This window comes from Protopterus annectens, chromosome 13.part0, assembly GCF_019279795.1.
Source record: "Protopterus annectens isolate FY-2018-M chromosome 13.part0, PAN1.0, whole genome shotgun sequence".
NCBI classification, from domain to species: Eukaryota; Metazoa; Chordata; order Ceratodontiformes; family Protopteridae; genus Protopterus; species Protopterus annectens.
In genome coordinates, this window is record NC_056747.1 from 456,833,248 (window position 1) to 456,846,103 (window position 12,856).

General features: G+C 40.2%; 1 protein-coding gene across 4 annotated transcripts in view; it reads right to left on the reverse strand.

Moving 5' to 3' along the window:
- NFIC (nuclear factor I C) overlaps positions 1–12,856 on the reverse strand; it is a 1,851,273-nt gene that overhangs the window by 194,448 nt on the left and 1,643,969 nt on the right. The window lies entirely within an intron of this gene.

A 12,856-nucleotide genomic window follows, 5' to 3' on the forward strand; every position in this document is an offset into this window, starting at 1 on the left:
CAAGAATGGAGAACTGTAATGGTTATCTCACTTCACAAGGGTGGCCCAAAAACTGATTTGTATGAAAAGACGGCTCCAGGTACAGAATGGTGCAGCAAAAGTGAAACAATACTAAAAAACAGATCTGCACCAAACTTGCACAACCAAAAATGTTTATTGTGTGGAACAAAAATAGAAACGTAAGCGCTTTCACGACTAATGTTGTCACTTCATCAGACAAAGTAAACTTTAGCAGATGCAATTTAAATACCACATGATAAAAGTCAGCTGATGCCTACAGCGCAAATCATATATAACCAATTAAAAACTTCTAGCCAACAAAATGCTGTTTAATAAATATCTAGTAAAACGCTTACAAACCATGATTAAATCTATAAGGTGGCATAGAGTGTAGAGACATAAATTAAAATACACCCTTACTTAAAAATGCATAATACATGTAACAACCTTATTTTATCAATGATTTTATCAATGCTTAAGGCGGAGTGACTTTTTGTCTGATGAAGCTATAACATTAGTCGTGAAAGCGCTTATGTTTCTATTTTTATACCACACAATAAACGTTTTTGGTTGCGCAAGTTTGGTGCAGATCTGTTTTTTAATATTGGCTCAAAAACTGACCCTGGAAACTGCAGACCTATTAGTCTGACAAGTCTAATATGCAAAGCCATAGAACTAATTATTATTATAGAAATGATCAACAAAGACATAGGCAACCTTCAGACATTGGACTCAACCCAGTTTGACTTTGTCAGGAGAAGGTCATGCCTACTAAAACTAGTGGACTTCTTTGAGACGGTCACCAAGGCAATGGATGAGGGGAAAACAGTGCATACTGCTGACCTGGTTAAGACATTTGATATAATACTACACTCGCGTATATTTGACAAAGTCATTGAATTGAACATAAACCCCCTACATAACTCAGTGGATTGCCAGCTGTCTCACAGACAGAACCGAGAAGTCAGGATTGGTGATACCACATCCACCAAGAGACCGGTCACCAGCGAGGTACCTCAGGGTTCTGAACTGGGAACACTCCTATTTGGCATCTAGGTCTCGGAGGTAAGGGTCAATGTCAAGGGCCTTTGGCTGACCAAGTTTGCAAATGCCTGCCAATTGGAAGTTGTCACAGATTCCCCCCATGACACAGACATCTTACAAGACGGTCTCACTCAGACAAATGGCAGGTACCAAAGTCAGAGACTAGAGGCTAACACTTGAGCTTTGGCTGGCTAAGATCTGCCTGCAATCAACTGGACGTATAAGTGAATTTAAGTACACTTTTATCTGCACTTTTTTCATATAGTACTGCATTTTGTGTTTTTGTTTCTTACTGAATATTAATTGAACTGAAAATTGTGGCTCTCTGTCTCTACACAGAGCTTGTGTTTCTACAGAGATCTTGTTAGAAGTGTAGCCATTGATAGCAGTGGGAGGTAGTTTCACTTTGATAGTCTGTGCTTCAGCTGAGGGGCTGTCCTGCCTTATATAAGTGGTACATTTTGTTTTTGTTCTGCTAAATACTTGAGCTTTGGCTGGCTAAGATCTGCCTGCAAACAACTGGATGTATAAGTGAATTTAAGTACACTTTTATCTGCACTTTTTTCATATAGTACTGAATTTTGTGTTTTTGTTTCTTACTGAATATTAATTGAACTGAAAATTGTGGCTCTCTGTCTCTACATCCCCCGCCCTGTTCTTGTTTTGGTGTTAATCTTGGTGGCTTTAAAAGTGCACGCCCATCTTGTAAATTTGTATTTAGATACTCCTTCTGGCCCCATCTCATTTGCTCAGTCAACTGAGTGCAGTGAGGTCATATTCTGATTTCAGGTACTCCTACTGTGTACAAAGAGAGCATTTAGGAAGAAAAAAAAAATGTCTAAGTTTGTTTCCTGCCTTTCCTGTAAGTACTCTAGTCCACATACATATTTGCTGTATCCAGGGCTATTTGTAAGCTTCTGAGCCCCCAAATCTTTCTGTGTTGGAGAGAAGCCTTCTAGTTTAATTTTGTTTCTTAAAACTAGCCAGTTTTTTAGTTTCAGCACTCAAATCTGTTTCTTTGAGTTCAACACTTGTTCAGAACTCGTTGTAAGCACTAAATAAGCTACAAATTACTACAGCACTCAACTTTCCTCACTTGTCTAGAGGAAAGCAGTTTTTAGTACTTAATAAATAAGCACCTATCCAGGCATGTCTAAGGGTCAGCTCCCTGTGATTTCTCCTGTCTACGTGATGGATCTGGGCATCTTGGGGCAATGCAGCAAATGCCACATGTACACAGACAACCCTCTCCTCCTACCACCCAACACTTCAACCTGTGAGAGATGCACTTATACAGCCAAACTGGAAGCAAAGCTCTCTAGACCCAAGACTGGAATAGACAGTCAAGAGGAGAAGGTAAACACTTGCACCACACCACACTCATTACATAGTCCCTCAAAATCTACACCACCAAAACACATACATAGAAACGCAAAACACACACCTACATTCGCGGAGACTCTCAATAAAATCCTGCCCAAGCAACAGGGACCTCCAAAGCAGAAACGCAAGCAAACTCCACCACCCCCAACACAACCCAAATGACACATAGCCCACAATCTCAGTGTGCCACTCAACCACAGCCCATACGGCATAACAACGTACCCAACACTCTAGTCATAGGTGAATCTATAGTCAGGCACACTGATGTTCCACTCACCAGGCTAAAGAAGGAGAAAGTCACTGTCAGCTGCCTGTCAGGTGCCAGGATCTGCCACATAACACACGCACTCAAGTCACTCCACAGAAAGTACAAATATGACTCTGTCATTGTCCATGTTGGTGTGAATGACCTGAGACGTACCTCCCTGGACTACATGAAAAGAGAAGGAGGAGCTCTCTGATCTTGTAGCCCAGGCAGGTATGACCCTAGCCCTCAGTAGCATCCTGCCATCGCCCAGAATTATACCACAGCACAAGGACAAAATGATTGACTTCAACAATTGGCTAAGCTTCTGGTATCATTCTAAGGAGATCCAGTATTTGTCTGCCTGGGATGACATGATCGACAGACCACGATGCTTTGCCAGAGATGGCCTGTACCTGTCGCCCTTGGGATTCTGGATACTGGCTAAGGCTCTTGCCACCCCTATAGTACCTTTTTTAGGCAAGGTTCAAATGACAAATTCACCACCGTAGCAGGTACAAGCAAGCAAAATCTGAGGATAATGCTACTCAATGCTAGAAGTCTAAACCTCAAAATGCACTCACTCGAGGCACTCCTTAAAATGGATAACATCGACATCTGTGCAGTGACAGAGACCTGGTTCAAAGCTCCAGAGAGCACCCCTGCATTACCAGGCTATAATTCATACCAAACCTTTCGGCCACCTAACCCGGACTGAAGCACTAAAGGCGGAGGCGTGTTCATATTCATTAAGGTTATCCACACTTCTAGGCTAGTTGCACAGCATAATGCATCCAAGATTATACAAGTGCAAGTAAATCTGGGCAAGACCGCAATCCAAATTGTAGCTTGCTACAGACCCCCCACCATGCCCCAGGATTCCCACTCCTCATTTCTTGATACACTGGAAAATATTAGGGTACAACCCAACACCCTAATAATGGGCGATTTCAACTACCCCACCATTAACTGGGAAAAATACACATGTACCAACTCTTTTGCTCAACTTGTTCTGGAATTCATAAATTCCAACGCCTTGGATCAACTTAATCACAACCCCATCATGGGCAGCAATATCCTAGACCTGGCCATTATAAACATGGGCGACCGGTGTTCCACACCAGAGGTCAATTACTCGTTGGTCAGATCTGACCACAAGCTAATCACCCTAGACATCCACATCCCGCCCCCACCCCCCCGTTAGGGAAACCACCGTAAAAAACTTCTCCAAAGCCAACTTCACACTTCTTAAGACAGAAGTGACAAACTTCATGACACTAATGCAGACGGACAATAGAGGTACGACTGCTGAATCCTACACAAATACACTTTATAAGCACTTACACGAGTGCATGGATTGTGCTATCCCTAACAGAACCAAGATGCTATCCTCCAAAAAAAGGAAGCCAATCTGGTGGTCCTCTGCCATAAACAAACTCTACAACAGAAGAAAGAAACTGTTGCAAAAAAGAGTAAAATCCCATGACTGGAGGAGCTCCCTGGTCAGCCTCAGTAAGAAGCTGAGGTCCCTCATAAAATCCTCCAAAGCTAATTACGAAAACAAAATTGCCAGTGACTCTAAAGACAACCACAAAGCATTCTATAGCTATGCCAAGAATCTCAATGGCAACACTCAGATCTGCTCTGAGTTACAGCACAATGGCACTAAATATACAGAACCAACTGATATTGCCAACATCCTGGCCGACAGGTTCAGTGCTAACTTTACCCCCTTCTCACCCCCTAGAGGGCCCATCTCTATACCGGAAGAATGCAAAGTTCCTGTAATCACGGGTGCACAGGTAAAAAATACACTCTCTAAAGCCAAAAACACAACATCCATGGGACCTGACAATATCCCAGGCTGCTTTCTACATGAACTGCAGAATGAACTGGCACCCCACCTAGGCACCATGTTCAATCATAGCCTCACCTTAGGGTTTGTGCCCACTGAATGGTGCACTGCGACGGTTATCCCACTCCACAAAGGGGGAGCCAAGATGGACCCCAGGAACTACTGCCCCATTAGCCTGACGAGTCTGGTCTGCAAGGCCATGGAACGTATCATCATGGAACTCATAAACAAAGACATTGGTAATCTCCAAACTCTGGACCCCACCCAGTTTGGGTTTGTAAAAGGCAGATCATGTCTCCTAAACCTGACAGACGTCTTTGAAGCAGTCACCAAAGCCATAGATGAGGGTAAGGTGGTTCATACAGCCTATATAGATCTCTCCAAGCCTGCAATACCATCCCCCACTTTGGAATTATAGATAAACTAACTAAACTAGGTATAAATCCCTATGTCACAAGATGGGTTGCCAACTGGCTCACACACAGAATCCACACTGTGAAAGTAGCAGATTCCACATCCGACTTCAGACCAATGACAAGTGGAGTACCACAGGGTACAGTCCTGGGTCCTCTCCTGTTTGGTATATACTTCTCTGAAGTACAGGCTAACACAGAAGGTCTTTGGCTAAATGCAGATGACTGCAAACTGGGACCCATAATTGAAACTCCTAATGATGTGGACATCCTACAAAAGGGCCTCACTTGAGACAGATGCCTTGTCTGGTGTCAAAGCCATGGCCTGAAGCTCAGTGCCAAAAAGTGCATTGTCACCCCCTTAGGTAAAAACTCTGTATCCATGAACTACCACATAGGTGGTAGTCTACTTAACACCAAACATGTGATAAGAGACCTTGGGACACAGGTGGACAGTAGTCAATCCTTTGATAATCACATTGCCACAGTAGTCAGGAAATCCTTCTACATGGCACACCTCATCACAAAAGGTTTCTCATTCAGGAAAAAAGAGGTCATTGTTCCCTTCTACTCGTCACTCATTAGACCCATTATAGAGTACAGCGCCCCTTTTGGTATGTACCTCACAAGACATCTACAACAACTCGAGAGGCCACAGAAATACCTCACAAAGAGGATTACTGGCCTCAAACAGATGCCCTACGCAGACCGTCTCGAAAAACTCCAGCTTTACTCCATTGCATATCGCCTACTCAGAGGTGATCTCTGCCTAACATACAAAGCTATGTCAAACCCAAAGCTGTTGAACATGCTCCACTTAAAGAAATCCCAATCCCTCCGAACTACACGCTGTAGGGACCTAAACCTTGTCACCACAATAAACAGAACATGCTGGAGGGATAGAATCCTGTTCCAGAGACTTCCCATACTCTGGAACAGACTACCTATCTATCTCAAACAGAGCTCCTCATTAGCACTCCTCAAAACAAATCTTGATGATTGAATGGAAAATAGGAAATTCACCCTGGGGATCACTTCTGTGGCTCGGCTTGACAGGGGCACAGAAAAATTATTTTCTTGGGTGACGAAAGCCAGAGTACCTTTTTGGCTAGGCTTATATAGGCCCTAGGGCCAATAGCCTAGTACCTACCTATGAACCTATAGAATGCATTATGCTGCCTTTTGGAAAAACTGCCACCCAGGCACTAATTACTCCATCAATAAAACACCCCTAAGGCTGACCCGGTAAAATATGTAAACAGTAATCTGGACTTTGACCAATATGTGGCCAAAGCAATAAATAAATCACGCTATATTGCCCAACTTATAAGTAAAGGCATGGCATCCAGATCCAAGGAAGTCATAGTGCTACATTATTTGGCCTTTACCAGTCCCATCATTGCGTATTAATGCCCCCTTCAGCATACACCTGACCAGGCATATGCAACAGTTGGAAAGCCCAAAACAGTACCTTACCAGGAGAATCCAAGGTATGAACACAATGTCCTATATGGATTCCCTTAAAGCCCTGTCTCTATATTCTGTCTCCCATAGGTTACTGAGATGCAATCTATACAAAAAACAATAAAAAATCCTAAACGCTCGGAGTAAACGAGAACTTGTTTATTAAAACAAAACTACTAAGCGCTTTCACCTTAGACCTTTCAAAGGCTTCTTCAGAGTAATTCATAGTAAATCCAATACCCCCCTTAAATAACAATACATAACCAAAACAACCAACCAAATGCTTCCTAGTTGTTGCAAATAGACCATGAAATTTAAAGAAATACTACTGAACTAGTCATGTAAAAAAAGTACATATGTAGTTTTTACATTACTTTTCAAACTAAAATAATAATACAATATTTAAAATACATAAGTGAAATGCATATAATAAATAGTTCATTTTGTAAAGGCATATATGTTGACATCTTTCTTTTGTTTTATATAAGTAAAGCTCCTTGCTTCAATATTGGCATTAGAGTGATAGCTTCATTAAGTCCTGGTGCAACTGTAGAGTTCAATCTAAGTTGCCACCTCAACTCTTTTGCCTCAACTTCTAGCTTTTCATCCCCACCTTTGTCTAACTGCAGAACTCTATCACAAAAAAGATGATTTTTTTAAAATCCACACATTTAGTAGTGTGAAGATAGAGGGCATTGTGTACACCTTTATTTTTAATCGTCCTGAGGTGCTCACTTATCCTGTCCCTGAGTCTACATGTGGTTTTCCCCACGTAAAACCCAGGGCAGGAGATACAAGTAGCTAGGTAAATCACCATAGGGGTATTGCAGTTGCATTTACCAGGAAATTTTAGGGCAAGATTAAAATTAGCCACTGATACGTACGGACCGTCATTAATGAATTTGCAGATCCTACAAGCCCAACATTTAAACATTGATGACCTGTAACCCATTTGTTTTGTTCTGTGCCGTTCTAAAATGTTTTTTATGTTTTTGTAGTGGTGTTGCGGTAGCGTTGTCGTCTCACAGCAAGATGTTGTCGCGTTTGATTCTCCGCTACAGAGTCTTCTGTGTGGAGGCATGTGTGAATGGGCGTGCCTACGTTGAAGGTTGTGCATCAGGGCTAGTAACTTGGCATGTAAAAATCCACTACCAAATATTAGCGGACCAGAGTTCTGCTGTGGTGACCCCTAACCGAGATAAGTCAAAAGACACAACAACAACAACCCTTGGTATAAACAATTTGGGGTTCTGAACCAAGTTTTTTCTTTATTTCTTGGTCAAAACAACATCCCAACATTTGTTGATAATATTGATTATATTCGGCGTCAAATTATTGTAATGCAAAATAATAGCATCACCTTCCCTTGTTTTCTGGGTAGATTGCAAATAATCACTGCTAGTCATAGAATAGGTTGATACAACAAATATCTCTTCCTAGTCACAACAAATATCTCTTCCTAGTCACTTCACGTCTAACTTTTATCAATACTTTTAGTGGGTACCCTCTCTCCAGAAACAGACCTATTAAGGTGTAAATTTCCTTGTTAAAGGTTCCTTCATCACTTATAAGCCGGGAGTACCTCACTATCTGTCCTTTTATGATACTTTTTCTTTGGTGTTGAGGATGACAACTGTTGCAGTGAAGCAATGTATTAGAAAAAGTTTATTTTCTAAAAATGGTACTATGCAGCTTACCATCCTTATCATTAGCCCAAAGATGTATATCCAAAAAATCGATTTCTTTTGGTTTCTACCTACTAGTAAACCTCAAAAATGGGGTTGTAGTATTCAAATATTCAACAAAATCAAGGGACCCATCCCCCTGCCATAAAATCAGGATGTCATCCAGAAATCAATTCTAGGACTTTATTTTTTCCATAATGGGACTATCAAAGATAAATTTTCTCTCCCATTCCAACAGTACCAGGTTTGCAAATACGGGGGTGCACCTCACCCCCATAGCAACCCCTGATACCTGATGGAACAACTCCCCCTCGAAAGAAAGAAAATTGTTTCTCAATATTATTTCCATGATCTCAACCAAAAAGTTGACCTTTGTCTTATCAATTCTTTCATTTTTCAATAAACTCTCCTGAAATATCTCCAATCCACTCTCATGTGGAATAACAGAAAATAGGTTTGTAACATCTATTGTTAAAAAAGAATAACCTGTTTCTCTGTTTGATCTTAGTCTCTCAAGACAATGCCATGAATCTCTGACAATATGTTTGGCGTCCCTGACCACTGGTCCCACAGTTTTGTCCACCCATGCTGCTTCCAGGGGTTCCGTCTTTAATCGTTTAGCTGATACTATGGGTTTAAAGGGTGGGGTTTGTGGATTCTTGTGGATTTTAGGGATGCTGAATATCTTGGGAGTTATTGTTTTTTCTACTGTCAAAAATCTTTCGTCATTCTGATCAATAACACCTTGGAAAAGTGCGTCAGACAGGAAGAAATCAATTCTCATATAAGCCCTGTTTAATTCATTTTTAGAAACCCTAGAACAGGTGGCGTGGTCATTAAGAATCTCAAACATTTTTGAGACATAGTCTGTCTGAGACATTATGACCAATCCTCCACTCTTATCAGGCTTCATAATTCGAATGTTATCATCTCTAGCTAGGGCAGTGAGAACTTATTTTTCCTCAACTGTTAAGCTCCCTTCTCCATGCCTCTTCACATTTGTTACTTTCCTACTCTCTTATTCGTCCATTTTTTCAAATAGTGCTGTTTCAGTGTTATTAGGCGGGATGAACACACTTTTCCTTCTCATGTGGAAACTACATATGTACTTTTTTTACATGACTAGTTCAGTAGTATTTCTTTAAATTTCATGGTCTATTTGAAACAACTAGGAAGTATTTGGTTGGTTGTTGCAGTTATGTATTGTTATTTAAGGGGGGTGTTGGATTTACTAAGAATGACTTTGAAGAAGCCTTTGAAAGTTCTAAGATGAAAGCGCTTAGTAGTTTTGTTTTAATAAACAAGTTCTTGTTTACTCCAAGCGTTTGGGATTTTTTACTATTTTTTGTTACAGTCAGTGTGTCTTTTGGCACAGTTCTTGTTTATTGAGATGTAATCTATGCCTGCATACAAGGTATCCTTGGATCCAGCTCTGACAGACCTTCTGCACAGCCACAAAACAAATAGAATCAAACCACTAGATCCAAGTATTTAAATGTTGCTTGTGACATAAATAAGACATGTTGGCGAGACAGATATATGTCCAAGAGGATCCTCTGCTCTAAAACAGGCTCCACATACACGTGAAGCAGAATTCATTCCTAACCCTATTTAAGCGTAACATTGACAAATGGCTAGGAAATCGTAAATTCACCCTGGGTCTGCCTCTCATGTCACAGGGGCAGACAATAACGTCTAAACTAGCATACTGCCCCCCCCCCCCACATAACTTTTAGAAACTTCCTAACTAACATATCCCTCCTAATTAATGCCCACGATACAGAGGGACACAATTGGGTTATATTGCACGGCGAGGCTTATAAAGGCCGTGGTAGTCATTAGCCTAATATACACCAACAAACCTATTACATTTATGTAACAGGAGTGTATATAAGTAACAAGTTGTGCAGGGGTGCAGCACTCATACTTTGAGGTGAAGGGTGCTTATGCTTACCATAAAAAAATTATTTACTGAATTTTTTTATTGTTGTACATTTACTGCAGGTTGAATTCAAGTGTATGATCTGTGATGTGATTGCCCTTAACAGAGTGATTTCAGATTCATAGATTAGTACTAAGCTAACTGCCCTTGTGGGATATTTTAAGTCTACACAATTACCCCATGTAAGAATCAAACCTGCACCTTGTAGCTGCACAGTAAACACCTTAACCATTAAGCCAACCTCTCACAAAGCTTTTGGCACACACACACATATATATGAACATATCCCACTTTATAGTAAGATATGTATTCCATTCTATCAAAAAAGGTGATTTCTGTTACATTGAATGGAACATTAGTAATAGATTATCACCTCCATACCGCTGCATCTCTAAACATACTAACTCTAGGTTTATACAACACTGTATATTAGGGGAACTTCTTTCCCCATGCTGCTAAATGATCTCACTGGCACCACTGCTCTGGCACCAAACTGTACTCCTACATTCTCCATGCACCCCCCAACCCCCAAAACTCTAGATACAGGGCCAAATTCCAAAAGAGTTGTTGTCAGTGTAAGTCTGCCCTGATTCAAAAAGACTTGTTCTTCATGTAAATGGCTTACTTTGGTGTAAGACTTATCTATAAACCGGCTTACACTGCTGGACAGACTCCAAAAAGCCTGATCTCAGTAGTCACTTATACTGACAGCAAGTCTTTTGGAATCAGAGACATAATATCTCCTTACTTGCACTGTTATGTTACCCAAACTAAGATCACAATAACTGACGAAAGGGTCACTCAACATAATGGATCCAACTAAATGGAATTTGCTAAAAAGACAATTAAATGGCTGCTGTATGTGTGTGTGTGTGTGTGTGTGTGTGTGTGTGTGTGTGTGTGTGTGTGTGTGTATATATATATATATATATATATATATATACTTTTCATGATTTTGTGTATTCTGAGTCATTACACTGCAAATCGGCGTGCATTTATTTTGTGCTGCAAAACTGATGCCAGTCTTGTAATCCGGTCAGGTTAAAGTCTATTCAATCCATTTAAAAAGTAGTGCAATTTAACTATGGTGGAAGCTACATTTTGCAGCTCTGGAGCATTTTTGAATTACTACTATACAATGTGTTTCATAAGCCCATGGCTTCAGTAGATCAAATTATGCATCTCTTAAAAAAGGTACAAGACCTATAGCAAGGATGAACCTTTTAAATACCCATTATTATGACTTATCCTTCGGTTCATAGGTTCACAGGAGGTTACTAGGGCTACTAGGTAGGGGACTGCCCATAAATATCTCTGAGTACAGGCTGATAACATTTAAATATTAGGAAAACAGTCTTTGGCTAAGCATGCACAGTTACCATGTTGTTCTGTTTTGGTACCTTCACGTCTTACAGTACTAGCATCAACAGCCACACTCTCGTTTTAGTACCCTTTTCTCCTTCAGCAGCAAATCTGAGGGATGCACAATTGTATAGGTTCCTGAGATAGCTAAAATGCTAGTAAAGATGGAACAATAGCAGGTTCTGAAGTATAGCTGCAGTGCATTTCAGGGAAAAACTGGGATTTTACTTTTGAAACAAAATCTTGTTATTAAGTCCCAGAGCAAAACTTTCAACACTGAAGAACTTGAGGTGGTGGGCTCTGACACCTTAAAAGACTCCATATCTACAATTAAGCGTCTATACAAAAGCACACAGCTCAAACATATCATTCAATATGTTGTGGCCAATATGAACATGTTCAAGAACAAACAGAATAAAAACACAGTTAGATATAGGCCAACAGCTGCTCAGGTACAAGTTGTGAAAATTTTTACAATTTTCAGGGAGGTATAACTCAAAAATACCAATAGTATAGCAAAATTAATCAGTATGATTATGACACATAAAAATCATTGTGCAATACAATCTTGCATATTTTTATAATAACTCGCAAAATTTCACACAGAAACTCGTTAAGCTGATAATGTGTGAGCAAACAAAACCAAACTCAACACAATGCTCACATGAATACAAAATACAGTTTTTCATCTTCAATGAAGACAAAATGCAAGGAAACAGGTACTTCAATAATGCACTTCTGGATTATTAAATTTAGAATACTTACTGTAGTATGTTAAATGTTTGGATATTTAAATATAAAAAGATAACCAGTTGTTGTAATACAATAATTACTACAGATTGGGAATGTAAGGGGAATTAATGTAGCCAAGGACACCACATGAACAATCTAGTGTGACCAGCCAACCTGTAGTACATCACCGATAAGTGACCTGGGGTGCTGCTTTGAGCATCCTTCTGAAGACAGTGAGTTGTTGCACTGTTTGTTGCAATGTAATATGGATTAGCTGTACCAAAAGTGACACAAGTTCACTGACTGCATGGAAATGCTATCTGTGGTCATTCTGAAAGTCATCCACTCAATGGCACATGTGACTGCCATGCCAAGTGCACAAGTGCATCTTCAGAATTATCACTTTCATTTCATTGTTAAACTCAGGCCTTTAAGTAAAACAATAAATGCCTGGTAAGGACAATGTAGGAAAGATAGTGAAAATTATTGGGATTAACAAAAAAAAAAATCATCTTGAGGTCTGCTGACTGTGGCAGTCACAAACCTAAAACCAGTAAAAGCCAAATGTGCTATACAGTGGTCACTTAATGTAACTAAAGAAATAAATCATCCAAAACCCAGTGGCCTGTGACAACACAGTCTTCCACATACATCAAACAGTACTGTGATGGCTAATTAACCATTAGATACTGTTATCAATGACTGTGAGATCAGCCTTAGACATTAATGAAA